At 37.8% G+C, this 27,761-nt stretch overlaps 1 long non-coding RNA gene across 4 annotated transcripts in view; it reads left to right on the plus strand.

Annotated features, from left to right (window-relative positions):
* The window catches only part of LOC118536170 (uncharacterized), a 69,302-nt gene that overhangs the window by 10,949 nt on the left and 30,592 nt on the right, over positions 1–27,761 (plus strand). For 2 of the 4 annotated variants that reach the window (XR_013444651.1, XR_013444650.1), the window contains exon 3: positions 19,479–19,712. This is a non-coding gene — a long non-coding RNA (uncharacterized LOC118536170). Of the gene's footprint in view, positions 1–19,478; positions 19,713–20,903; positions 20,985–21,135; positions 23,698–23,817; positions 26,380–27,761 lie in introns of those variants that run through there. The other 2 variants (XR_013444648.1, XR_013444649.1) reach the window with 2 other exon arrangements.

A 27,761-nucleotide genomic window follows, 5' to 3' on the forward strand; every position in this document is an offset into this window, starting at 1 on the left:
CAAGTTGAAACTAAGAACTATGGGGAGCAGTACTCAGAATGTATCAGAAAGTAGACTGACTTCCATAATTTTATTTGTGTGCTAGAAGCCTACTCTAAATGCTAGAGGTTTATGACATGCAAATTACAGTAAGTTAAGGATTGCTTAGATATATCCTTATATACTAAAAAGCATACACAAAGCACACAAATAGATATAGACATAGATAAATCTTTTATTTATCATGTTAATATATACATATACAAACATGTCCATATTAATAATGACACACATGGAAAATCAGTATGAATATGAGAGACCACATTTATTTTGGTTATTCAGGAGTAAATTGCATTTCATTTTCTTTTTTTAAAGATTTTATTTATTTATTTGACAGAGAGAGAGACAGGGAGAGAAGGAACACAAGCAGGGGGAGTGGGAGAGGAAGAAGCAGGCTTCCTGCTGAGCAGGGAGCCTGATGGAGGGCTCGATCCCAGGCTGAGCCAAAGGCAGACACCTAACGACTGAGCCACCCAGGCACCCCTGCATTTCATTTTCTAGAATTTCATTTATTCTTCCTCACTGTTACTTCTAGAATGCTGAACTAGCTTAATTTGGACAGTGAACTACACTTTGGAAATATGTTTCAAGAGCTCTAGAACATAAATCCTACATCTTGATTCTGAGTTCTTACCTCTAAAGAGCACATTGCCAAGATCATTGGCTCTAATTTAAAGACTTGGCCCTGGGTGATTATGGCAAGTCAGGATCCATAGCCACACCTGCCAGCTTTGCACATCAAGGCAATTCACAAAAAAGGGCTTAGAGGACAAGTCGGGAGATAGACAGGTGGTTAATATAAACAGTGTTGAGCTAGGACAGTGCTTCTGAAAGTATAGACCCCAGACCAATAGCATCAGCATCACCTGGAAGCTTCTTAGTACTAAAAATTCTCAAGCAGCAGTCCAGACCTACTGGATCAGAAACTCTATGTTTGCAATCCAGCAATCTGTGTTTTAACAAGCCCTCCAGGTGATTTTGATGCATGCTAAAGTTTGAGAACCAGTGAGGTAGAAGAAAACAAGTCATGAGCAGAAGGGCTATAAGAGGAAAGAGAAACAAGATACCAGCAAGGGAGGTGGCAATGAATGAAGGAGAGGAATACTGAAGGAGTAGTATATTGAATTGTATCACTCTAACTGCCTTCTTTTTTTTTTAATTTTTTAAATTTTATTATGTTATGTTAGTCACCATACAATACATTAGTTTTTGATGTAGTGATCCACGATCCATTATTTTCATTTAACACCCAGTGCTCTATGTGCTGTACATGCCCTCCTTAATAACCATCACTGGACTAACCCATCCCCCCTCCCCCCTCCCCTCTAAAACACTGTTTCTCAGAGTCCATAGTCTCTCATGGTTCATCTCTCCCTCCGATTCCCCCCCTTCATTTTTCCCTTCCTTCTCCTAATGTCCTCCATGCTATTCCTTATGTTCCACAAATAAGTGAAACCGTATGATAATTGACTTTCTCTGCTTGACTTATTTCACTTAGCATAATCTCCTCCAGTCCCATCCATGTTGATGTAAAAGTTGGGTAATTCATCCTTTCTGATGGCTGAGTAATATTCCATTGTATATATGGACCACATCTTCTTTATCCATTCATCTGTTGAACGGCATCTTGGCTCTTTCCAATGTTCATAGCAGCAATGTCCACAATAGCCAAACTCCAACTGCCTTCTTAAGAACAACTCTTCTATTCAGATGTTTTAAAAGTGCTAAACCACATGTTTTAAATGTAGCAATAAATGGAGTGGAATGGTAAACCAGATGTTGAATGAAAGGCAAGAACAGAGTCGGGGTAAATGGTATATGAGATGGATCAAATCCAAAGCAGCAGGAGCTATCAGGAGTGGAGCAGAGCACAACAGTGGTAAATGAGCAAAAGAGGTGAATTGGTCACTTCTGATGGTTTAAGGAAACTCTGATACCCTGACATTCAGTACTGTGCTACCAGAGAGAACAAGTAGCTCCAAGGCTGGGAATGGGGTCAAGGGGAGGAGATATATTTATGTTCCAAAATTATCTGAGTGGGTGCTTGAAAGAATCAAGACGTTTAATGTAATCCAGGCCCTTGATATTTCAGCAGGGAGTATGGCTTATAAAACTGCTTTATTCCACATTCACAGCTCTCAACTGTGCATAGAATTTCTAACACCAACATAACTCAGTGGATCTGTGAGGAAGTGGATATATTTAAATCCAAATAAGATGGTTTGTGAACTGCCCTTTGTCATAATTTATATACACTCTGCTAGAGGACTTTATGGTTATCAGTAACACAGAGTCTTTAAGGATAGGAAACTAGAACTGGTAGAGACCCAGATATTTAGGGTCAAGGACCTGGGAGAACCAACTTATCTGTAAAGTATTGGGGAGCGGAAAAGAGGTGGTTAATCAGGTAGGAAGTCTTAGCAGTCTCCACTGTAATACAAGCTGTAGTAGGTATCTGACTATCTAGTTGGGCAGGTAAACCAAGGCAGTTAGGGATCCATGCAAAAAATGCCTAGCTTCAGGATCAGGCAAATAGTGACCTGCCTAAAGCAAGTATCAGATCCATCTTCATGCACCACTGGCCCAACCTCTAAACAAAGAAGTAGTTCTCAACCTGTTTTCCACTGGGACTCACCTGGTGGATAAAGACCCTTGGTTCAAATCTGTGTCCTCCACTGCTTGCTATGGAATTTGGGGCATGTTGCTTAGTTATAGTAAGTACATCTATCAAATGTCAAACTCACAAACTCAGGGTCTGCTACCTAAAGCACTGAATACATTGGAGATATTATTATGAGAGGGAGCATACATTATGCTTTGCTCCACCTTTTATGAGACTTTGGGACCTTGGCCAAGTATCTTAAATTTGTTATGCCTTAGTTTACTCATAAATAAAATGGAGGTTAAGAATAATACCTCCATTATAAGTTGCATTGAGAATGAGATTAATACATGTAAAATGCTTAGTACAGTACCTAGCACATAATAAGTACTCAGTAGGGGTGCCTGGGTAGCTCAGTCCATTAAGTGTCCGACTCTTGGTTTTAGCTCAAGTCATGATCTCAGGGTCGTGAGATCAAGCAACCCATTAGGCTCCATGCTAGGCAGGGAGTCTGCTTGAGATTCTCTCTTTTTCTCTCTCTCTTCCTCTCCTACTGCCCCTCCCCCTGCTTGCATGCTTTCTCTAATAAAATCAAATCTTTATCTAAAACTAATGATGTAATGTATGGGGATTAACATAACAATAAAAAATTAAAAAAAAATAAAATCAAATCTTAAAAAAATAAATAATAAGTACTCAATAGATGTTAAATGCAGTTATTATTCCTCGAAGTTCTGAGTAATTCCCTGAACTCTTTATTGAATTATAATTGACATACAACAAGCCGCACATTATAAAAGTTCATGATTTTATAATATTTGTATCTGAAATAGTCAAATTCATAGAAGCGAAGAATAGAATGGTGGTTGCTGGGAGACGGAGGATAGGAGAGTTATATCAAAAGGTATAAAATTTCAGTTATGCAAAATGAATAGGTTCTAGAGATCTGCTGTACAACATTATAGGTAACACTGTATTGTACACTTAAAAAATCTGTTGAGGATAGATCTCATGTTAAGTGTTCTTACTGTGATAAAATATTTTAAAAAGGCATACATATATAACCTTGTACAACTGTCACCTCAGTCAAGAAAATGAATATGTCCATTGGCCCCCAGAATTTCCTCCTGTCCCTGTGTAGCTCCTCCCTCCAACCCCAGCCTTCTCCCTAGGCAAACACTGATTCACTTTCTGTCACTGTAGATTAGTTTGCTTTTTATACAGTTTTATATAAATGGAATCATATAGTATGTACTCTTTTCTATGGCTTATGTCAGTATATTTATTTTGGGATTCAGTCATACTGTTACATTCTTATTGCTGAGTAGTATTCCACTATATGGATATACCACAGTTTATATATTAAAGTACAGGTCTTTATGTATACGTAGGCTTATATTTCTTTTGAGAGAATACCTAGGAGTGGAATTGGCTGGGTCTTGTGGCATGTGTATATTTAACTTGTTAAGAAATTGCCAAAATTATGGAGCATCCATACAATAGAACCACTCAGCAATAAGAGGATGAGCAACTAATGTGCAAAAAAAAACCCAGACAAATCTCAAAATAATTATATGGAGTGAAAAAGCCTGACAAGAAACAGTACATACTATATTGATTCCATTTCCAAATATTCTTGGGAATACAAAATAATCTATAGTGACAGAAAGGAATCAGTGGTTGCCTGGGCATCAGGGGAGAGAGAGTATAGGGGCAAGAAGCTGGGATTAAAGAGGGACTAAGGAGGGGCGCCTGGGTGGCTCAGTCGTTAAGCGTCTGCCTTCGGCTCAGGTCATGGTCCCGGGGTCCTGGGATCGAGCCCCGCATCGGGCTCCCTGCTCAGCGGGAAGCCTGCTTCTCCCTCTCCCACCCCTGCTGCTTGTGTTCCTTCTCTCTGTGTCTCTCTCTGTCAAATAAATAAATAAAATCTTAAAAAAAAAAAAAAGAGGGACTAAGGAATCTTCTGGGGCTGAAGTATTTGTTAATTATCTTGATTTTGGTGATGGTTACACAAGTATATGAACATGTCATAGGTCTCAAATTATACTTTTAAATATATTACAATTTATTTTATTTCTATGATGCCTTAATAGAGCTGTTAAAAATATGTCATGAATAAAAATACCTTGTAGATATCAAAAAAGAAGAATTGCCAAACTGTTTTCCAAATAAGTTGTATCATTTTACATTGCCAGCAGCAATATGTTAGAATTCCAGTTGTCCTACATCCTTGGCATCCTTTAGCCATTCTGATGGATGTATAGTAGTATCTCATGGTTTTAATTTGTATTTCCCTAGTGATGAATAATGTTGAGCATCTTTTCACATGTTTATTTCCTATCCAAATATCTTTTGTGAAGTGTCTGCTCAAATAATTTATTTTTAATTGGGTTGATAGTTTTCTCATTATTGAGTTTTGAGATTTTTCTTATATTCAGAATGCAAGTCCTTTATCAAATACATGCTTTGCAAATATTTCCTCCCAATCTGTAATTTGTTTTCTCATTGTCATAGCAGTGTCTTTTGAAAAGCAGAGGTTTTTAATTTTACTGAAGTCCAATTTACTGACTTTTATTTTATGGACTGTACATGGTATAACATCTAAGAAATCTTTGCCTAACCCAAGTTCACAAAATTTTTCTCCTATGTTTTCTTGTATAGTTTTAGGTGTTACATTTAGGTCTGTGATCTCCTTTGAGTTAAATTTTGTAATGATGAAAGCTATGGATTGAAATTCTGGGGTTTTTTTGTTTGCTTTTGTGTTTGGACATCTGATTGTTCCACTACAAATAATTGAAAAAAAAGAACTTTCTTCTATCCACCTTGCACTTTTCTCCATCTCATATCTTTGTAAAAGGTCAGTTGCCCATATATGCATGGGTTTATTTCTGGACTATTGATATTCTATTTCATTCATCGATTTGTCTATCTTAGGTCAATACCACACTGTTTTGTTTGTTTTGTTTATTTTTTAGTGATTAGGAAAAATTTATTTATTCTGCACACACCAAAAAGACAGTTTGCAAACTAGGAGCATTCAAACCAAAACATGGAATGAGCTTCAGGGGGACAGGTATATTGTTATAAAGCAGCTTATATAGTGAGAAAGCAATGACTGTTTATTTTTCATAGTGATCGGTTTTAATATTAGAACTTTCATAAAAGATAGGGAATTGATCAGTGGTTATCTCATATCAATTTTGGGAAATAGTCCCAGTTTTGCTTATGATTTCCAGAGGCATAAGAAAGAAATGACCTTTATCAAGTTAGACTTCCAAAGTGAGCTAAATTAAGCTTTGCTTGTATGATTAAACTGGTTTTATCTGCTCAGGCAATTTTCAGGCCTAGTCTCCATTTCTTTCTTAACATCCTTTAAGGACCTAACTTTGATAAAACTTGTCACTTGAAAGAGGAACACTTTGTAATAAATATTGTTGTGGCTTGGTATTAACAACTTTTAAAAAAAATTAAAATCAATTAACATATAGTGTATTATAAGTTTCACAGGTAGAGTTTAGTGATTCATCAGTTGCATATAACATCCAATGTTCATTCCATCAAGTGCCCTCCTTAATGCCCATCACACAGTTGCCCCATTCCCAACTCCCCTCCCCTCCAACAACTCTGTTTCCTGTAGTTAAGAGTCTCTTATGGTTTGTCTTCCTCTGTGATTTCGTCTTTTTCCCCCCCTCCCCCTACGTTCATCTGTTTTGTTTCTTAAATTCCACATATGAGTGAATCATATGATATTTGTCTTTCTCTGACTGACTTATTTCACTTAGCATTATCCTTCTAGTTCCAGCCTCTTTAACTTCCATGTATTTGTGTTCCTTCCAAATTTTCTCTTGTGATTGGGTTCAAGTTTCAAAGCATTGTGATCTGAAAATACGCAGGGAATAATCCCAGTCCTTTGGTATCATTGAAACCTGATTTGTGACCCAGTATGTGATCTATTCTGGAGAATGTTCCATGTGCACTCGAGAAGAATGTGTATTCTTTTGCTTTAGGATGAAATTCTCTATCTGTGAAGTCCATCTGATCCAGCATGTCATTCAAAGCCCTTGTTTCTTTGTTGATCTTCTGCTTAGAATATCTGTCCATTGGTGTGAGTGGGGTGTTAAAGTCCCCTCCTATGATTGTATCATTATCCATGTGTTTCTTTAATTTTGTTATTGATTGGTTTATATAACTGGCTGTTCCCCAGTTAGGGGCATAAATATTTACAACTGTTAGATTTTATTATGATATAATGTCCTTCTTCATCTTTTATTACAGTCTTTGGTTTAAAATCTAGTTTGTCTGATATACAGATGGCTACCCCAGCTTTCTTTTGATGTCCATTAGCATGATAAATGGTTCTCCATCCACTCAGCTTTCAATCTGGAGGTGTCTTTGGATCTAAAATGAGTGTCTTGTAGACAGCATATGGATCGGTCTTGTTTTTTTATCCATTCTGATACCCTTTGTTTTGATACAAGCATTTAGTCATTTGCATTCAGAGTAATTATTGAAAGAAATGAATTTAGTGCCATTGTATTACCTGTAAAGTCGCTGTTCCTGTAGATTGTCTCTGTTCCTTTCTGGTCTTTGTTACTTTTGGGTTCTCTGTTTGCTCAAAGGATCCCCTTTAATATTTCTTGAAAGGTTGGTTTAGTGATCACAAATTCTTTTAGCTTTTGTTTGTCCTGGAAATTCTTTATCTTTCCTTCTATTCTGAATGACAGCCTTGTTGGAAAAAGTATTCTTGGCTCCATAGTTTCTCATTTAGCACCTTGAATATATCATGGCAGTCATTTCTGGCCTGCCCGGTCTATGGACAGGTCTGCTGCCAGCCTTATGATCCTACCCTTGTAAGTTAAGGACCTCTTGTCCTGAGCTGCTTTCAGGATTTTCTCTTTATCTCTGAAATTTGCAAGCTTTATCTCTGAAATTTGCAAGCTACATATAATAATACTATTATATGTAGAGGTATTGACCTATTTTTATTGATTTTTAGGGGAGTTCTCTGTGCCTCCTGGACTTGAGTGCCTCTTTCATTCCCCAGATCAGGGAAGTTGTCAGCTATATTTTGTTCAAATAAACCTTCTGCGTCTCTCTCTCTCTCCCTCTCTCTCCCCTCTTCTTTCTCCTCCTCTTCCTCCTCCTCTTCCTCTTCCTCCTCCTCCTCTTCCTCCTCTTCTTCTGGGACCCCTATTATATTAATATTATTTCACTTAATGGTATGGCTGATCTCTCAAATCCTCTCTTAGTGATCCAGTAGTTATTTTTCTCTTTTTCTCAGCTTCCTTATTCTCCATCATTTTGTCTTCTATATCACTGACTCTCTCTTCTGCCTTGTTTATCCTAGCAGTTAGAGCCTCCATTTTTTACTGCATCTCAGTGATAGCCTTCTTAATTTTGGCCTGATTAGATTTTACTTCTTTTATTTCTCCAGTGTGGGATTCTCTAGTGTCTTCTGTGCTTTTTCAAGCCCAGCTAGTATCTTTATAATCATTGTTTTGAATTCTAGTTCAGATGTCTTACTTATATCCATATTGATTAAATCCCTGGCAGTGAGTACTGCCTCCTGTTCTTTCTTTTGGGGTGAGTTTGTCCGTCTCATCATTATGTCCAGAAAATAAAAGAAAGAGAGAGAAAAGACAAAAATAACAACAACAACACCAGAAAAGTACAAACAGTGCAAAACAGAAGAAAACAGAAACAAAGAAAAAAAGAGAGAGGAAAAAAAAAATCAAACAAGAAGTAAAACAGTCAAAACAATAAACTGGATCCTGGGTATATTTTGGTCTGTTTGTTAGAAGAAACTAGATCCCAAAATAGGAAGGAATGAAAAACTTTTATATATATATATAAAACTTACATATATAAAAACTTATATATATATGAGCTTATATATATATATAAGCTCATATATATATATAAAACTTAAAGACTGAAGAATAATAAAAAAAAAAACATGAATGCTATATACTGTTTTCCATAAGAGCTGAAGCTTTGCAGTTCTGTATGATTAGTAAACTTGGTATTAGTCAGATGTTCCTGCTGGTCTTCTGGGGGAGGGGCTTCTTGCCCTGTTTCTCAGGTGTCTTTGCCCAGGTGGAATTGCACCCCTCTTGCCAGGGGCCCGGGCTCAGCGTAAGCGGCTCCAGATTGCACTATGTGGCACTCTTTTGCTTCCTGAAGGCTTTCAGCACTGATGGGGGGCATGAAAATGGTGATGCTCCAATCTCTAGCCCCAGAGGTGAAAGCCCCCCCCACCACTCTTCAGTGAGCCCCTCACAGAACAGCAGTCAATCTCTCTTGTCCCCCTGGTTTCCATCTACCTCTGTGTTTGCCCAGCCTGTGACCGATCGTTTTTATCTCAGGCATGCCACCCTGTTTTGAGTCTCCAGACTTTACGGACTCCTGTGACACAGACCTGCACCATTCCTCACCGGGGAGGGGGTTCTTGCCCCGCTTCTGCCTTTTGCTGGGCTGCTGCCTGGAGAGTGGTCACCCAACCATGTTCATGGTTTATGGCAACACTGAGCAGAAAGCCAGCACCTAGACCCCCTGTGTACAGCTGGCTTCCTTGCTCCAATACTTGGGAACTCTGCCGCACTGAGCCATCCCCATTCTGTGACCCCAGGGATCCTGTGACCACACTGTCCCACCTGGGGTTCCACTCCACTTTGCCACTGAGCACCTTTCACACAGGGACCTCCCCCACCAGAGCACACTTCTAAAAGTTCTGATTTTGCACTCTGCTACTTACATTATTTTCCAGTAGCTTAAGGAAGCTCCCTCCCCCCACAGTTTATCCTCAGATATATCACCTCGGATTCATGTCTCCACACCTCCTACCTTGCAAAAAATGGTCACTTTTCTATTTGTAGAATTGCAGCAATTCTTTTATCAGGTCTCTGGTTGATTTCCCAGGTGTTCAGAATGATATGGTAACTATCTAGTTGAATTCCAGGGACCAGAGGAAATTAGGGTCCCCTACTCCTCCACCATCTTAACTTCTCCCCAACAACTTTTTTAAACAAGAGTGTTCAGTACTAGAAGTTTCTCTTGGGAGATGGTAAACAATTTGTCACCAAAGTCAGACTAGATAATCTGTCAGCACTGCTATCAAAGGGATTCCTGATTTGTGTGGGGGCAATACCACACTGTTCTTATTACTCTCACTTTATAATAAGTATTTAAATTAGTGTTAGCCTTGTAACTTTGTTCTTTTCTTTCACAGTATATTGCATTTCTATATGAATTTTAGAATCAGCTTGTAAATTTCTTTAAAAAAAAAAGCTTGCTGGGGCTTTGTAGGAATGCACTGTTTCTATGGATCAATTTGGGAACAATTAGTATTATTATAAAACTTAGGCTTTCAATCTATGAAAAAGGTATATCTCTCCATTTATTAAGATCTTTTCTAACTTCTCTCATTACTGGTTTCTGTTTTCATTTAAAGGTTTCACTTCTTTTGTCAGATCTATTCCTAAATAGTTAATAGTTTTGATACTATTATAAATGGTATTTTTAAAAATGTTGGTTTTCCATAGTTTATTGCTAATATATAGAAATACAATCAATTTTCATATATTGGTCTTACATCTTACAACTTTTTTAAACTCATCTATGAGTTGTAGCTTTTTGGTAGATTCTATTGGATTTTCAACATAGACAATCATGTCTTCTGCAAATAAAGACAGTTTTACTTAATTCTTTGCAATTGGATATATTTCATTTATATTTCATGCTGGATAGCACAAACTAGAATCACTAGTAATTATGTTGAATATAAGTGGCAAGAAGTATTACAGTTATTCAACTTCTTGATTTCAAAATTTAGGAGAAAGTTGTAATAATCAAGACCGTGTGGTGCTCTCAAAAATAAATCTGAAATAAACCAATCACTTATGGTCAATTGATTTTTGACAAGAGAAATATTCAATGGGAAAATAGTAGTCTTTTCAACAAATGGTGTTGAGTCAGAGTATACACATGGAAAACAATCAAGTTGGATCTCTAGCTCACATCATATACAAAAATTAACTCAAAATGGATCAAAGACCTAAATGGAAAAACTAAATCTATCAAACTCTTAGGAGAAAACAGGTGTAAATATTCCTGGCTTTGATTTCTTATATATAAAACACCAAAGGCAAGCAACCAAAAAAAAAAAACAGATAAATTCAACTTCATTAAAATTAAATACTTTTGTGCTTCAGAGGATACCATCAAGAAAATGGAAAGATAACCCACAGAAAATATTAAGGATCTAGAATTTAGAATATATAAAGAACTCTAATGACTCAACAATAAAGACAAATAATCCAATGTAAAAAAAGGGCAAAGGATTTATATAAACATTTCTCAAAAGAAGATATGAAAATGGCTGATAGGCACATAAAAATATGGAATTAAGGAAATGCAAATCAGAACCACAATGAAATATCACTTCGCACTCACTATCATGGCTATAATTGAGAAGACAGGAAATAATAAGTGTTGGCAAGGATGTAAATAAATTGGAACCCTTTCTCATGGGAATATAAAATGGTGCAGCTGCTTTGGGCAGCAGTTTGGCAGTTGTTTAAAAAGTTAAACAGAGAGTTGCCACATGACTCAGCAATTTCCCTCTTAGTTATATAACCAAGAGTATAGAAACTATATGTCCTCACAAAAACTTATATGTGAATATTTATGCCACCATTATTCATAATAGTCAAAAGATGTAAACAGACCAAATGTCCATCAACTTATGAATGGATAAATAAAATGTGTTATATCCATACAACAGATATTATTCAGCCATAAGAAATAAACTGATTCATATTACAACATGGATGAACCTTGAAAACATTATGGTAAGTGAAAGAAGCCTATCAGAGAACGGTCACATATTGTGTGATTCCATTTACATGAAATGTCTGGAATAGGCAAATCCAGAGAGGCGAAAGTAAGTTAGTGGTCCCCAGGGGTTTGGAGGAGCGGGAATGAGGAATGACTAATGAGTATGAGGTTTATTTTTCAGATGATAGAAAATGTTCAGGCATTATAAAATGGTGATGGTTGCACAACTTTGTGAATATACTCATAACCACTGAGTTACTTACTGTCGAGTTATAGTATGTGAATTATATCTCAATTAAAAATAATTTTATGTGGTGAACAGCCGTAGAAAACAGAGATACTGCTTCCTTCCAGAGATTGCTGTTCTTTATAAATGATAAACTCAAGATTCCCCTCTTATAATGTACCCTACTGTGTGGTATCGTCTAGCCCTCTTTCAGTAACCCTGTGGGAATTGGGGCTCAGGGAACTGGTACAAACACTGATATTCTAGTAACTGCTATTGCTGGTTTAATAAACTATTCTTTGACTCTGACCCTAGAGTTTTGTGTCTTCTGCCAGCATCTATGAAACTGCCTAACTAACTTGTTAACTTTTACATAGAGTAAAATCTCAGACCCTTCTAAGTTCTTGACAAGGACCATAAAATTAAATTAGTTGAACTTCCTCATTTTATATATTTCAAATCTCAGTCATATAGCTATGTATTTTATTTCAAGAAAGCTGAGGAAGAAAACATCAATAGGAAGAAAACATTGGTTTCTTTATGGAATGGGGTTATCAACCCTTAATAACTGTGTCCTTAAGTTAGCATTTGTCATGTCATAAATCTTTTTGTTTGCTAGACTCATATCATTTTATTATTTTTTTAAATTTTATTATGTTATGTTAGTCACCATACAATACATCATTAGTTTTTGATGTGGTGATCCACGATCCATTGTTTTCATATAACACCCAGTGCTCATGCAGTACGTGCCCTGCTTAATACCCATCACCAGGCTAACCAATCCCCCCTCCCCCCTCCCCTCTAAAACACTGTTTGTTTCTCAGAGTCCATAGTCTCTTACGGTTCATCTCTCCCTCCAATTCCTCCCCCCCATTTTTCCCTTCCTTCTCCTAGTGTCCTCCATGCTATTCCTTATGTTCCACAAATAAGTGAAACCATATGATAATTGACTTTCTCTGCTTGACTTATTTCGCTTAGCATAATCTCCTCCAGTCCCATCCATGTTGATGTAAAAGTTGGGAATTCATCCTTTCTGATGGCTGAGTAATATTCCATTGTATATATGGACCACATCTTCTTTATCCATTCATCTGTTGAAGGGCATCTTGGCTCTTTCCACAGTTTGGCTATTGCGGACATTGCTGCTATGAACATTGGGGTGCACATGGCCCTTCTTTTCACTACATCTGTGTCTTTGGGGTAAATACCCAGTAGTGCAATTGCTGGGTCATAGGGTAGCTCTATTTTTAAATTTTTGAGGAACCTCCACACTGTTTTCCAAAGTGGCTGTACCAACTTGCATTCCCACCAAGAGTGTAAGAGGGTTCCCCTTTCGCCACAACCTCTCCAACATTTGTTGTTTCTTTCCCTGTCCATTCTTGCCATTCTAACTGGTGTAAGGTGGTATCTCAATGAGGTTTTGATTTGAATTTCCCTGATGGCTAATGATGATGAACATTTTTTCATGTGTCTGTTAGCCATTTGTATGTCTTCTTCAGAGAAGTGTCTTTTCATATCTTCTGCCCACTTTTTGACTTGATTATTTGTTTTTTGGGTGTTGAGTTTGAGATGTTCTTTATAGATCTTGGATACCAGCCCTTTATCTGTAGTGTCATTTGCAAATATCTTCTCCCATTCTGTGGGTTGCCTCTTTGTTTTGTTGACTGTTTCCTTTGCTGTGCAGAAGCTTTTTATCTTGATGAAGTCCCAAAAGTTCATTTTTGCTTTTGTTTCACTAGCCTTTGGAGATGTATCTCGAAAGAAGTTGCTGTGGCCGATGTCAAAGAGGTTACTGCCTATGTTCTCCTCTAGGATTTTGATGGATTCCTGTCTCACACTGAGGTCTTTCATCCACTTTGAGTTTATCTTTCTGAATGGTGTTAGAGAATGGTCGAGTTTCATTCTTCTGCATGTGGCTGTCCAGTTTTCCCAGCACCATTTATTGAAGAGCCTGTCTTTTTTCCATTGCATGTTTTTCCCTGCTTTGTCAAAGATTATTTGACCACAGAGTTGAGGGTCCATATCTGGGTTCTCTATTCTGTTCCATTGGTCTATATGTCTGTTTTTGTGCCAGTACCATGCTGTCTTGGTGATCACAGCTTTGTAATAGAGCTTGAAATCGGGCAGTGTGATGCTCCCAGCTTTGTTTTTCTTTTTCAACATTTCTTTGGCGATTCGGGGTCTTTTCTGATTCCATACAAATTTTAGGATTGTTTGTTCCAGCACTTTGAAAAATGTCCTTGGAGTTTTCCTCGGGATGGCATTGAAGGTATAGATTGCTCTGGGTAGCATACACATTTTAACAATGTTTATTCTTCTGATCCATGAGCATGGAATGTTTTTCCAACTTTTTGTGTCTTCTTCAATTTCTTTCATGAGTGTTCTGTAGTTCCTAGAGTATAGATCCTTTACCTCTTTGGTTAGGTTTATTCCGAGGTATCGTATGGTTTTTGGTGCTATTGTAAATGGAATCGTTTCTCTAATTTCTCTTTCTACAGTTGCGTTGTCAGTGTATAAGAAAGCAACTGATTTCTGTGCATTGATTTTGTGTCCTGCCACATTACTGAATTACTGTATGAGTTCTAGTAATTTGGGGGTGGAGTCTTTTGGGTTTTCCACATAAAGTATCATGTCGTCTGCGAAAAGAGAGAGTTTGACTTCTTCTTTGCCAATTTGAATACCTTTTATTTCTTTTTGTTGTTTCATTGCTGTTGCTAGGACTTCTAGTACTATGTTGAACAATAGTGGTGAGAGTGGGGATCCTTGACATGTTCCTGATCTTAAGGGAAAGGCTCTCCGCTTTTCCCCATTGAGGATGATATTCGCTGTGGGTTTTTCATAGATGGATTTTATGAGCTTCAGGAATGTTCCCTCTATCTCTATACTCTGAAGAGTTTTAATCAGGAAAGAATGTTGTATTTTGTCAAATGCTTTTTCTGCATCAATTGAGAGGACCATATGGTTCTTCTCTCTCCTCTTATTAATGTGTTCTATCACATTGATTGATTTGCGAATGTTGAACCACCCTTGCATCCCGGGGATAAATCCCACTTGGTCGTGCTGGATGATCCTTTTAATGTATTGTTGGATCCTATTAGCTAGTATTTTGTTGAGGATTTTGGAATCCATATTCATCAGGAATATGGGTCTGAAATTCTCCGTTTTGATGGGGTCTTTGCCTGGTTTGGGGATTAAGGTAATGCTGGCCTCATAGAACGAGTTTGGAAGTTTTCCTTCTGTTTCTATTTTTTGAAACAGCTTCAGTAGAATAGGTATTATTTCTTCTTTGAATGTTTGGTAGAATTCCCCAGGGAACCCATCAGGCCCTGGACTCTTGTTTTTTGGGAGGTTTTTGATCACTGCTTCAATCTCATTACTGGTTATTGGCCTATTCAGGTTGTCAATTTCTTCCTGTTTCAGTCTTGGCAGCTTATAGGTTTCCAAGAAGGCCCCCATTTCATCCAGATTGCTCAGTTTATTGGCATATAGTTGTTGATAATAATTTCTAATAATTGTTTCTATTTCTTTGGTGTTAGTCGTGATCTCTCCCCTTTCATTCATCATTTTATCAATTTGGGTCCTTTCTCTTTTTTTTTGGATAAGCCTAGCCAGTGGTTTATCAATCTTTTGAATTCTTTCAAAGAACCAACTTCTAGTTTCATTGATCTGATCTACTGTGTTTCTGGTTTCTAATTCATTGATCTCTGCTTTAATTTTAATTACTTCTCTTCTAATGCATGGCTTAGGCATCATTTGTTCCTTTTTCTCTAGTTCTTTAAGGTGTAGAGTTAGTTGTTGAATTCGGGATTTTTCTATTTTATTGAGTGAGGGATGGATGGCTATGTATTTCCCCCTTAGGACCGCCTTTGCAGTATCCCATAGGTTTTGGACCGATGTGTTTTCATTCTCATTGATTTCCATGAATTGTTTAAGTTCTTCTTTGATTTCCTGGTTGACCCAATCATTCTTGAGCAGAGTGGTCTTTAGCTTCCAAGTGTTTGAATTTCTGCCAAATTGTTTCTTGTGATTGAGTTCCAGTTTTAAAGCATTGTGGTCTGAGAATATGGAGGGAATAATCTCAATCTTTTGGTATCGGTTGAGACCTGATTTGTGACCCAGTATGTGGTCTATTCTGGAGAAAGTTCCATGTGTGCTCGAGAAGAATGAGTATTCTGTTGTTTTAGGGTGGAATGTTCTGTAAATATCTATGAGGTCCATCTGGTCCAATGTATCATTCAAAGCTCTTGTTTCCTTGTTGATTTTCTGCTTAGATGATCTGTCCATTGCTGAGAGTGGAGTATTGAGGTCTCCTACAATTTTTTTTTTTTTTTTAAGATTTTATTTATTTATCTGACAGATAGAGACAGCAAGAGAGGGAACACAAGCAGGGGGAGTGGAGGAGGGAAAAGCAGGCTTCCCGCTGAGCAGAGAGCCCCATGCGGGGCTCGATCCCAGGACCCTGGGACCACGACCTGAGCCGAAGGCAGACACTTAATGACTGAGCCACCCAGGCGCCCCGATGTTTCCTACAATTAACGTATTGTTATCAATATGACTCTTTATTTTGGTTAACAGTTAGCTTATGTAGATGGCTGATCCCATGTTGGGGGCATAGATATTTACAATTGTTAGATCTTCTTGTTGGATAGACCCTTTAAGAATGATATAGTGTCCTTCTGTGTCTCTAAATACAGACTTTAGTTTAAAATCTAATTTGTCTCAGAATTGCTACCCCAGCTTTCTTTTGAGGTCCGCTGGCATGGAAGATGGATCTCCATCCCTTCACTTTCAGTCTGGATGTATCTTTAGGTTCAAAATGAGTCTCTTTTAGGCAGCATATGGATGGGTCCTGTCTTTTTATCTGATCTGCAACCCTGTGTCGTTTTATGGGAGCATTTAGGCCATTCACGTTCAGAGTGATTATTGAAAGATATGAATTAATTGTCATCTTGTTGCCTGTGAAGATGTTGTTTTTATATACTGTCCCTATAAATTTCTGTTGTATATCACTCTTGAGGTCTTTCTCCTTTTGTAGAACCCCCCTTAATATTTCTTGCAGGGCCGGCTTAGTGGTCACATATTCTTTCAGTTTCTGCCAGTTGTGGAAACTCTGCATCTCTCCATCCATTCTAAATGAAAGCCTTGCCGGGTAAAGTATTCTTGGCTGCATGTTCTTCTCATTTAGTACCCTGAATATGTCTTACCAGGCCTTTCTGGCTTGCCAGGTCTCTGTGGATAGGTCTGACATTATTCTGATGTTCCTCCCTCTGTACGTAAGGAATCTCTTCCCCCTAACTGCCCTTAAGATGGTTTCCTTGGTTCTAAGATTTGCGAGTTTTACTATTACATGCTGGGGTGTTGGCCTGTTTTCCTTGATCTTGGGAGGGGTCCTCCCTGCCTCTAGGACGCGAATGTTTGTTTCATTCCCCAGATTAGGGAAGTTCTCAGGTACGATTTGCTCAAATACATCTTCTAGTCCTCTCTCTCTCTCCACTCCCTTCGGGATTCCGATTATTCTGACATTGGAACGCTTCATGGTGTCACTTATTTCTCTGATTCTATTTTCATGGATTCTGAGTTGTTTTTCCCTGGCCTCCTCTTCTCCCTTTTTATCTATTACATTGTCTTCCAGGTCGCTTATTCGTTCTTCTGCCTCACTTACCCTAGCTGTTAGATTATCTAGATTGGATTGGATCTCATTGATAGCATTTTTAAGTTCTGCCAATTCAGCTTTCATTTCTGCCCTTAGAGACTCTATGTTGCCATTAATTGATTTCTCCATTCTAGCCATTGTCTTCACAATTGCTAGCCTGAATTCGATCTCTGACATCTTGGTTATATCTGCATCCATTTGTAAATCTGCAGCATAAGTCATAATCTCTGAGTCTTTTCTATTTTGGGGGCTCCTCCTCCTAGTCATTCTGTTGATGGGTGGTTGAGGGAATGTATAGAGTCCAAATTATTGACGAGAACCCAAGCAAGATGCACCTGTTTTCTTGGGACCTTAGGGTTGCTGGCCTCTTGTTTTCCCAGCCTGTCTTCTGCAGGAGGGGCCTGCCACACTGTTACTCAAGCAACCCTGTTTGGGCGGAGTTGCCCTGCCCCCCTGTGGCGGGGGATGGGCTCAGCGGGAATCAGTTTTGGGGGCTTTTGTTCTCTGGCGGCTTTCCCTGGCGGCTTTCCGCGACTCTTCCGTGAGTCAGAGCAGAAGAGACCGTTTCCAACCCTCTGCCTCAGAGCAGAGAGACCACAGTCTGTTCTTCAGTGAGCTCTCCAGGCCACACTGTCTCCGTTTCTGTCCGTGCTGCTATAAACTGCAGCGTCCTCGGTTGTGCGCCCCTCCACAACGCCCCCAGTCCTGCCTCCAGGTCGGAGCACGTCTCTGCCCTTTGTGCTTCTAAAACTGCCAGCCGCAACCAGTTCGCATGCCCGACCCCGCCACTCTGGGTTTCCGTCCCAGGGTCTGCCCTAAAGTCCTTTCCCCGCGGCTACCGGTCTGCAAGTCTGTGCCCCATCCCCAGCGCGTGAGGCTGTCACTCACCGGCGGTGTAGGATCCCCACGGACAGGCTCCCTCTCGCTGCTGTTTATCTTCTGACATCTGCCCGCAGAATCAGGACTCCCCACTTCGTACCTCAAAACCAACTGCCTGCGATATTCTGCTTGTAGAGATCCAGATCTTCTTACATCTCAGGCTGGTTTCGTGGGTGCTCAGAGTGGCCTGGTAGATATCCAGCTCAATTCCGGGGACCAGTTGAAATAGGGTCCCCTACTCTTCCGCCATCTTTCCTTCCTCCAATCACTCATATCATTTTAAATATACAACTCAAAAGAGGATTCTCTAACCTTTTCTTTGTGGTATTTGCTGACCAAAAATCTTCTTCTACTTCTAATAGCATCTTCAAAGACTAAAAAGAAAAGAGACCGCTAATGAAGATTCACTAGTATATGCAGAGATTTGTAGGATAACTTTTATAAGATAGATATCTGCTAAGTGATAAAGTACTTGATAATGAGTTGGGTTATCTCACTGCTTTTGTACCCTGGTTCTTATATATCATTAGGGATTATTCTAGTTTTGGCAAACAATTCAGGTATCCTTTTTTAAAATTGTCCTTGGAGTTCTTATATGTAGCCTTGAGTTCAATGAAGGCTTAGCTTATAAAAGCCTATCAGGACTGGTTTTTAATTTGGATAACACATTCTGCAAAGTCTTGACCATCATATTAATACAAAAAATGAACATATTTGAGCTGATTTTTTCTACAAATAAAAACACAGCACTGTATAAAGTTTTCTAAAAAAAATCTATATCAATCAAGTTTTAAGACTTTAGGGAATATACTAAATAGATGAATAAATTAAGTCTTAAAAATAATAAGCTCCAGTACCTTATGCAGTAGTATTAATTAGGCAGTATTCTGGGGCTTAATATTTTCTTTTACCATGATTGGGTCACCATAAGTCTAGCTCCTTCAATACTGCATTTCCTCTGTAGTAATATGCAACACATGTTATCGTACTTGCCTCACAGTCAGCAAGATTTTGCCAAAAAGGAGTTTTAAATTTATGTGGATCCTTTCTTTGTATTAATTTATGTGGTAACCTAAAATAATGTTGTGTGCTGAATTGTGTCCTCATAAAATTTATATGTTGAAGTCCCTAGTATCTCAGAATATGACTTTATTTGATGATAGAGTCTTTAAAGAGGTAATTAAGCTAAAATGAGGTCAATAGGGTATGCTTTAATCCAATATAACTCATATTCTTATAAGAAAACTTTAGGACAGAGACACACAGAAGAAGACCATGTGAAAATACAGAGAAAAGATAGCCATCTGCAAGCTGAGGAGAGAGGCCTGAGAAGAAACCAACCCTGCCAATACTTCAGTCTGAGACTTCCAACCTCCAGAATTGCAAGAAAATAAATTTCCATTGAAGCCAACCAGTCTGTGGTACTTTGTTATGACAGCCCTAGCAACTAATACAATAACTAAAAGATTGTTTTGGTAAGTATGGAATTTTAAAAAGGATCTCATAGTCCTATGGGAATATTTATATACACTATATTAGTGGCTGTTTTGTACAGAAAATATAACTTTACTGTGGACCAGTATTTTTTTTCTCTAGTATATTTCCTTTACAAATATGTGCATGCACACTGACAATTCCATATTCTGTCTCTCCTCTCTCTAGGTCTCATGGTTCTTTTTCTTTTTTTTTTTTACAACATAATTCCTCAGCTCTTGGGTGGAATCATACTATAAGTGACAGTTTATTCCCCCTTCACATCCTATACTTTCTAAAGCATCTTCTAACATCTGTGTGACTATCAAATAGATATCACATTTATCATATCACACACATCACTAAATGAACTAGATAAAACTATTATTTGTTTCTCGTATGTTACAAACTTACTAACATAATATGTGAGTCAGGAAATGTATCTTAGAAAGTTATGAATGATAAATAGAATTGGTAGATATACAAAGAGAAGAGTTGTTCTCTTATGAAATCTTACCATTCTTTTTTTTTTTAAGATTTTATTTATTTATTTGAGAGAGAGGACAAGCGGAGGGGAGAGGGAGAAGCAGACTCCCCGCTGAGCAGGGAGTCCGATGGGGGGCTCGACCCCAGGACCCTGGGATCATGACCCGAGCTGAAGGCAGACGCTTAACTGACTTAGCCACCCAGGCGCCCCGAAATCTTACCATTCTTCATGTTTAATTTTGGAATCAGAATTGACTTAATTTTATCACAGGGTCTTTTCAAAGGAAGCAACTGGTTTTATGATCTGATTTTTTTCTAGAAATATTTCAAAGAATGAATAGAAATATTCACAGCTTTTCTCAAAACAAAGTAATATGTTACAATCTTTTGAAGTTAGTTAGCGTTAGATATACCCAATTCTGGAGAGCCATGTAGATAGCTGCTATGAAAAAGTAACAAAATCCATTTGCCAGTTTCTCAGAAGAATAGTATTTCTAGCCATAGTAGAATATTCATAGGCTATCAGAGTTTGAGAGTACATCCCTGGGATTCCCTAAAGGCACAAGTGAATTCTCAAGAGTAATCCATCTCACTGTGTACTTCAAATAATATATTCCCAAACATATAGTTATCTTTTTTATGAAGACATAGAAACATTTTCTGACTGAACAATAGACAATGACTTAATTGAGATTTCCTCTTTTTAGGATAAAAATTATGGGAAACATGGAAATTTTTATCCCTGGAATTATTGATTAAATGAAAAGCTAAACATTTAGTGACTTCAGGTAAGATGAATTCACTAAGAGGAGCTGAGTATAAAATGCCAAATAACCAGCTAAAAAGTGAAAACAAAATTAGGGGAATTCATGGGTGTGTTGTTGTTTTAATGACTACATTCAATCAACAAAATCAATTGTTGATTTCTTTTTCATCAAGGTGCCTGTATGTTCTTCCTGGTTGACTTGGGACCAGCTCAAAGGAAAACCGCTCTTAGTCTTATCTGGTTCATTTTTCCTTCTAAATATAGAAAAACAGATTGAGTCAATTATACTCTTACAAAAGAGTATAATTGTGTTCCCCGTTTTCCCACTAGGCCTTCCTTCTAAAACTAGCAAGAAGAGAGTAGCAACTTGAAGATAATAATTCTTTAACCTCATCCATTCTACTTTAGCTGAAAGTTCCCATGGTCACACCATAGTTTGTAGAAAATGTTGTATACAGGTCATCTGCTTCAGAATCACTTAGAGAAGTTGTTTAAAGTGCAGATTCCTCAGTGCCTCCCTCCCCAATGATTCTGATTCAGTAGGTCTAAGGTGGAACCTAATAATATGTATTTTTACAAAGCCCCTGTGTGATTCTTTTCCAAGTGAATTGTTTACCACACTTTGAGGAACACTGCTTTAGACATGAGTGTGTCAGGGTGGAGAATAGTTGAAAGACTTCTCATTTAAAGTCCTCTGTTTTCCTTGTAGAGTAGATGAGTTTGTCTGTTTTCCTGCCCCTCATCCCATTGGCACACATTGATATATTCTTCAGTATCTAAACCAAAGTAAAACTTTTTATGATAACTTTTCCCCACCCAGTTGATCAATCTTATTTTGAGTCACGAGGGTATCTCATGTTTTTATTATGGTACTCATCACATACTGTAACAACTATTTCTGTCTCCTTAAATCTTGGTGTTCCTTAGGGTTTTGTTTTTTATCTTCCTCTTTCCTTACTCTTTACACATTCCCTGGGCAATATTATCCATGCCATGGCTTCAACTATCACCCATAAAACTGATGACTTTCAAATCTGTACCTCAAACCCACATCTCTCTCCTAGTCTCCAGATCCATAATTCCAGTGGTCTATTGCACGTCTCTACTTGATTGTTTAAAGTACCCCATGTCTCAATGTCAAAAACTGAATTTATTTTCTTCCTGTGTCCCCAGTCCCTTCCCCAAACCTATTCATCCTCTTCTATTCTAAGTGGCACCACCATGTACTCAGTTGAAGCCACAAACTGAATAGGAATTCAATAGCCCTTCCCTTCTTCCTTCATTCAGTACTGTCAGATCCTCTTCCGAGATATTTCTCAAATCTCTATTCTCCACTCCCCTACTGTTATTGCATTGGACAAAAGCTAGTTTATTATAGTATTTGGTAGTTTATGGTACAGCCAAGGCTAAATGAAGATATTACTTGGAAAAGGCAAATAGTCATACATATTAATTCTTCAAAAATCTTCTATGTTTATTTCATTGTTAAAGATGTTAAAGGGATAATTAGAGAGAGGTAAGTAGAGAGTAGTTATGTTACCAGATCCTCATCTTTCACAGCACAGAGTAAATATATAATGTCTAATAATATATAATGCCAAAAATTAATAAATCAAGAAATGGCAGAGCAATATGTTAAAAACATCACCAAGATACAACCAGCCAAATCCAGAATGTGGAAATTTCTTGGCACAAGTGACCTGGATTATTATTAGGAAAAAACAACATAGGAAAATTGGATAAGGGGACTGTTACAGATTACTGGAAATTTAAGAAACATGACAACGTAATGCAATATGCCTATTTTGTGTGGATCTTAAACAAACAAAAATATATTTAGGGGAAATTTGAACACAGATTGAGTGCCATATGCTAGTAAGTAATTATGATAAAGGTATTGGGACTATGTTTTTGAAACTTTCCTCATCTGCTAGAGATACATATCAAATATTTATGGGTAAAAAGATCTGATGTCAAAGATTTGCTTTAAAATACTCCAGGTCAAACCATATACAAAAATTAACTCAAAATGAATCATAGACCTAAAATGTAAAAACCTGAAACTATAAAAATGCTAAAAGGAAACAGGAAAAAAATATTTAAAATCTTGGGTTTTGCAAAGATTTCTTAGAAATGATGCCCAAAACACAATACATAACAAATTGATAAATTGGACTTCATCAATATTAAAAATTTCTACTATTCAAAAGACACTGTTAGGAGAATAAAAGGACAAACCAAAAACTGGAAAAAATCTTTACAAACCATATATTTGATAAAGGATTGTATACAGAATATATTAAGAACTCCTAAAATTCAATAATAAGTAAACTAACAACCCAATAATAAAATGGGTGTGAGAAAAGAGTTAACACAGCAGGTCTTATTGCTCGCTCCTCACATATCTCCAAGAGAGCTTGGACCCATCTAATCATGGTACAACCTCTGGGAATGTTGTATTTGATGGTTCTTTCTGTTAACAATTGAAGATTTTATTGTATACACCTGGAGCAAAGGACCATGTTATACTGTCTTGTGAGAATTGCTTTTCACAAACATCAAGACTGATGATGGGCGGGGCGCCTGGCTGGCTCAGTCATTAAGCGCCTGCCTTCGGTCAGGTCATGATCCTAGGGCCCTGGGATCGAGCCCCACATCGGGCTCCCTGCTCAGCGGGAAGCCTGCTTCTCCCTCTCCCACTCCCCCTGCTTGTGTTCCCTCTCTCGCTGTGTCTCTCTCTGTCAAATAAATAAAATCTAAAAAAAAAAAAGACTGATGATGGGCACATGATTTCATTGTTGGGGTCATGAGTTTTGCTTACCATAGCTAGTTGCATATCATAACTTTGTGTGCAGCCCTCCAAAAAAGCCTTGGACTCTGAGACTTGAACGTGCTTCCCTGTACACGGAGTCTTCACATATGTCCCTGCACTTCACAGCCAGAGAAAAAGTATATCCTGTGTGACTCCAGGTAGGAAAGTATGTGGAAACTTGTGTCTAATCACTCTGGACTACACCCAATGGATATCTTGTTCCTGTTGCTCTTGCTCTATATACTTCTTTGTAAGAAATGTTAGCCATGAGTAAAACCTGTTGTGAGTCTTGTGAATCCTTCTGTTAAATTAGCATACTTGAAGGTGGCCTTGAGACCCCTGAGACAATAGGAAAAGAATTTGAACAGAAACTTCACTCAAGAACATATAAGGGTGGCTAATAAATACATGAAAAATTCCTTAATAACATTACTCATCTGGGAAATACTAAATAAACCTGAAAGACTCCACCAAAATATTGCTAGAACTGATACATGAATTCAGCAAAATCACGGGATGTAAAAAATCAACATACAGAAATCTGTTGCATTTCCATACACCAATCATGAAGCAGCAGAAAGAGAAATCAAGGAATTGATCCCATTTACAATTGCACCAAAATCATAAGATACCTAGGAATAAACCTAACAAAAGAGGTAAAAGACCTGTATGATGAAAACTATAGAACACTTATGAAAGAAATTGAGGAAGACACAAAGAAATGGAAAAACATTTCATGCTCATAACAAGAAGAACAAACATTGTTGGGCGCCTGGGTGGCTCAGTCGTTAAGCATCTGCCTTTGGCTCGGTCATGATCCCAGGGTCCTGGGATCGAGTCCCACATCGGGCTCCCTGCTCCACGGGAAGCCTGCTTCTCCCTCTCCCACTCCCCCTGCTTGTGTTCCCTCTCTGGCTGTGTCTCTCTGTCAAATAAATAAAATCTTTAAAAAAAAAAAACAAACACTGTTAAAATGTCTGCACTACCCAAAGCAATCTACAAATTCAATGCAATACCTATCAAAATAACAGCAGTATTTTTCACAAAGCTGGAACAAACAATTCTAAAATTTGTGTGGAACCAGAAAAGACCCTGAATAGCCAAAGTAATGTTGAAAAAGAAAACCAAAGCCGGAGGCATTACAATTCTGGACTTCAAGCTGTATGACAAAGCTGTAATCATCAAGACAGTATGTTGCCGGCACAAAAACAGATAAATAGATCAAAGGAACAGAATAGACAACTCAGAAATAGATCCACAGCTCAGAAATAGACCCACAACTCTATGGTCAACTAATCTTTGACAAAGTAGGAAAGAATATCTAATGGAAAAAAGATAGTCTCTTCAACAAATGGTTTTGGGAAGACTGGGCAGCAACATGCAGAAGAATGAAATTGGACCACTTTCTTACACCATACACAAAAATAAATTCAAAATGGATGAAAGACCTAAATGTAAGAAAGGAAACCATCAAAATCCTAGAGGAGAACACAAGCAGCAACCTCTTCGACCTCGGCCACAGTAACTTCTTACTAGACTTGTTTCTGGAGACAAGGGAAACAAAAGCAAAAATGAACTATTGGGACTTCATCAAGATAAAAAGCTTCTGCACAGCAAATGAAACAATCAACAAAACTAAAAGGCAACCAACAAAATGGGAGAATATATTTGCAAATGACATATCAGATAAAGGGCTAGTATCCAAAATATATGAAGAACTTAAAAAACTCAAAACCTAAAAAATAAATAATCCAGGTAAGAAAGGGTCTGAAGACATGAACAGACATTTCTCCAAAGAAGACATACAAATGGCTAACAGACACATGAAAATATATTCAACATCACTCATCATCAGGGAAGTACAAATCAAAACCACAATGAGATACCACCTCACACCTGTCAGAATGGCTAAAATTAACTCAGGAAACAATAGATGTTGGTGAGGATGTAGAGAAAGGGGAATCCTTTTACACTGTTGGTGGGAATGCAAACTGGTGCAGCCACTCTGGAAAACAGTATGGAGATGGCTCAAAAAGTTAAAAATTGAACTACCTTATGACCCAGCAATTGTACTACTAGGTATTTATCCAGAGGATCAAAAATAGTGATTCAAAGGAGCACATGCACCCCAATGTTTATAGCAGCACTATCAATAATAGCCAAATTATCGAAAGAGCCCAAATGTCCATGGACTGATGAATGGATAAAAAAGATGTGGTATATATATACAATGGAATATTAGCAATCAAAAAGAATGAAATATTGCCATTTGCTATGATGGGGATGGAGGCAAAATGTGTTATGCTGAGTGAAATAAGTCACTCAGAGACAAATATATGATTTCACTCATACGTGGAATTTAAGAAACAAAACAAGTGAACATAGGGGAAAATAAGATAAAAACAGAGAGGGAGGCAAACCATAAGAGACTCTTTTTTTTTTTTTTTTTTTTTTTATTTATTCATGAGAGACAGAGAGAGAGAGAGACAGAGGCAGAGGGAGAAGCAGGCTCCCCGCGGAGCAGGGAGCCCGATGTGGGACTCGATCCCAGGACCCTGGGATCATGACCTGAGCCGAAGGCAGACGCTTAACCGACTGAGCCACCCAGGCGTCCCAACCATAAGAGACTCTTAACTATAAAGGACAAACAGGGCTGCTGGAGGGGAGAAGGGTGGGGACATCGGCTAAATGGGTAATGGGCATTAAGGAAGGCCCTTGTGATGAGCATTGGGTGTTATATGTAAGTGATGAATCACTAAATTCTACTCCTGAAGCCAATACTATACTGTATGTTAACTAACTTGAATTTAAATAAAATCTTAGCAGAAAAAAAAGACTGATTATACTAACCGCAAGAATGTGGAGGAATTAGAATTCCTGTACTGCATGTATAAATATAAAAGGGTACAATCATTTTGGAAAAATAGTTTGGCAGTTTCTTAAGAAGGTATACAGACACCTACCATTACAATTCAGCCATTCCACTTCTATGTATTTACTGAGGAGAAAAGAAAATGTGTTCATACAAAGATTTATACATGAATGTTCATAACAGCTTCATTTATAATAGCTAAAAACTGGAAATAATCCAAATGTTCATCAAGAGGTGAACAGATAAGCTATTATATATTCATTCAATGAACAACCACTCAGCAACCCAAATGAAAGAACTAAGCATCTACACAATATTATGGATAAATCTCAAAATAATTATACTGAGCAAAAGAAGCCAGACAGTCACATATGTTTCCATTTATTTAGAAATTTAGAAAATGTCAACTAATCTGTGGTGTCAGAAGCCAATCAGTGGCTTCTGGATTGGGGAAGGGGTGCAGGGAGAGGCAGGAGAATATGAGAAAATATTTTGGAGTACGGAATGTGTTCATTATTTTGTAGTGATGGTTTCATGGGTGTATATATATTTTGAAACTTGTCAAATTGTACACTTTAAATATATTCAATACATTGTATGTCAATCATACAAATCAAAGCCATGATGAGATACCACCTCACACCTGTCAGAATGGTTAAAATTAACAACACAGGAAACAACAGAAGTTGATGAGGATGTGGAGAAAGGGGAACCCTCTTACACTGTTGGTGGGAATTCAAACTGGTGCAGCCACTCTGGAAAGCAGTATGGAGGGTCCCCCAAAAGTTAAAACTAGAACTACCCTATGATCCAGCAATTGCACTACTAGCTATTTACCGACAGGATAAAAAATACAGATTTGAAGGGGTACATGCATCCTGATATTTATAGCAGCATTATCTACAATAGCCACATTATGGAGATAGCCCAAATGTCCATCAACTGAAGAATGGATAAAGGAGTTGTAGTATATATTTACAATGGAATATTCCTCAGCCATAAAAAATGGAATGAGATATTGCCATTTACAATGACATGGATGGAGCTAGGGTGTATTATGCTAAGCTAAATAAGTCAGAGGACAAATACCATATGATTTCACTCATATATGGAAT

The sequence above is a fragment of the Halichoerus grypus genome, chromosome X, assembly GCF_964656455.1.
Source record: "Halichoerus grypus chromosome X, mHalGry1.hap1.1, whole genome shotgun sequence".
Taxonomy (NCBI): domain Eukaryota; kingdom Metazoa; phylum Chordata; class Mammalia; order Carnivora; family Phocidae; genus Halichoerus; species Halichoerus grypus.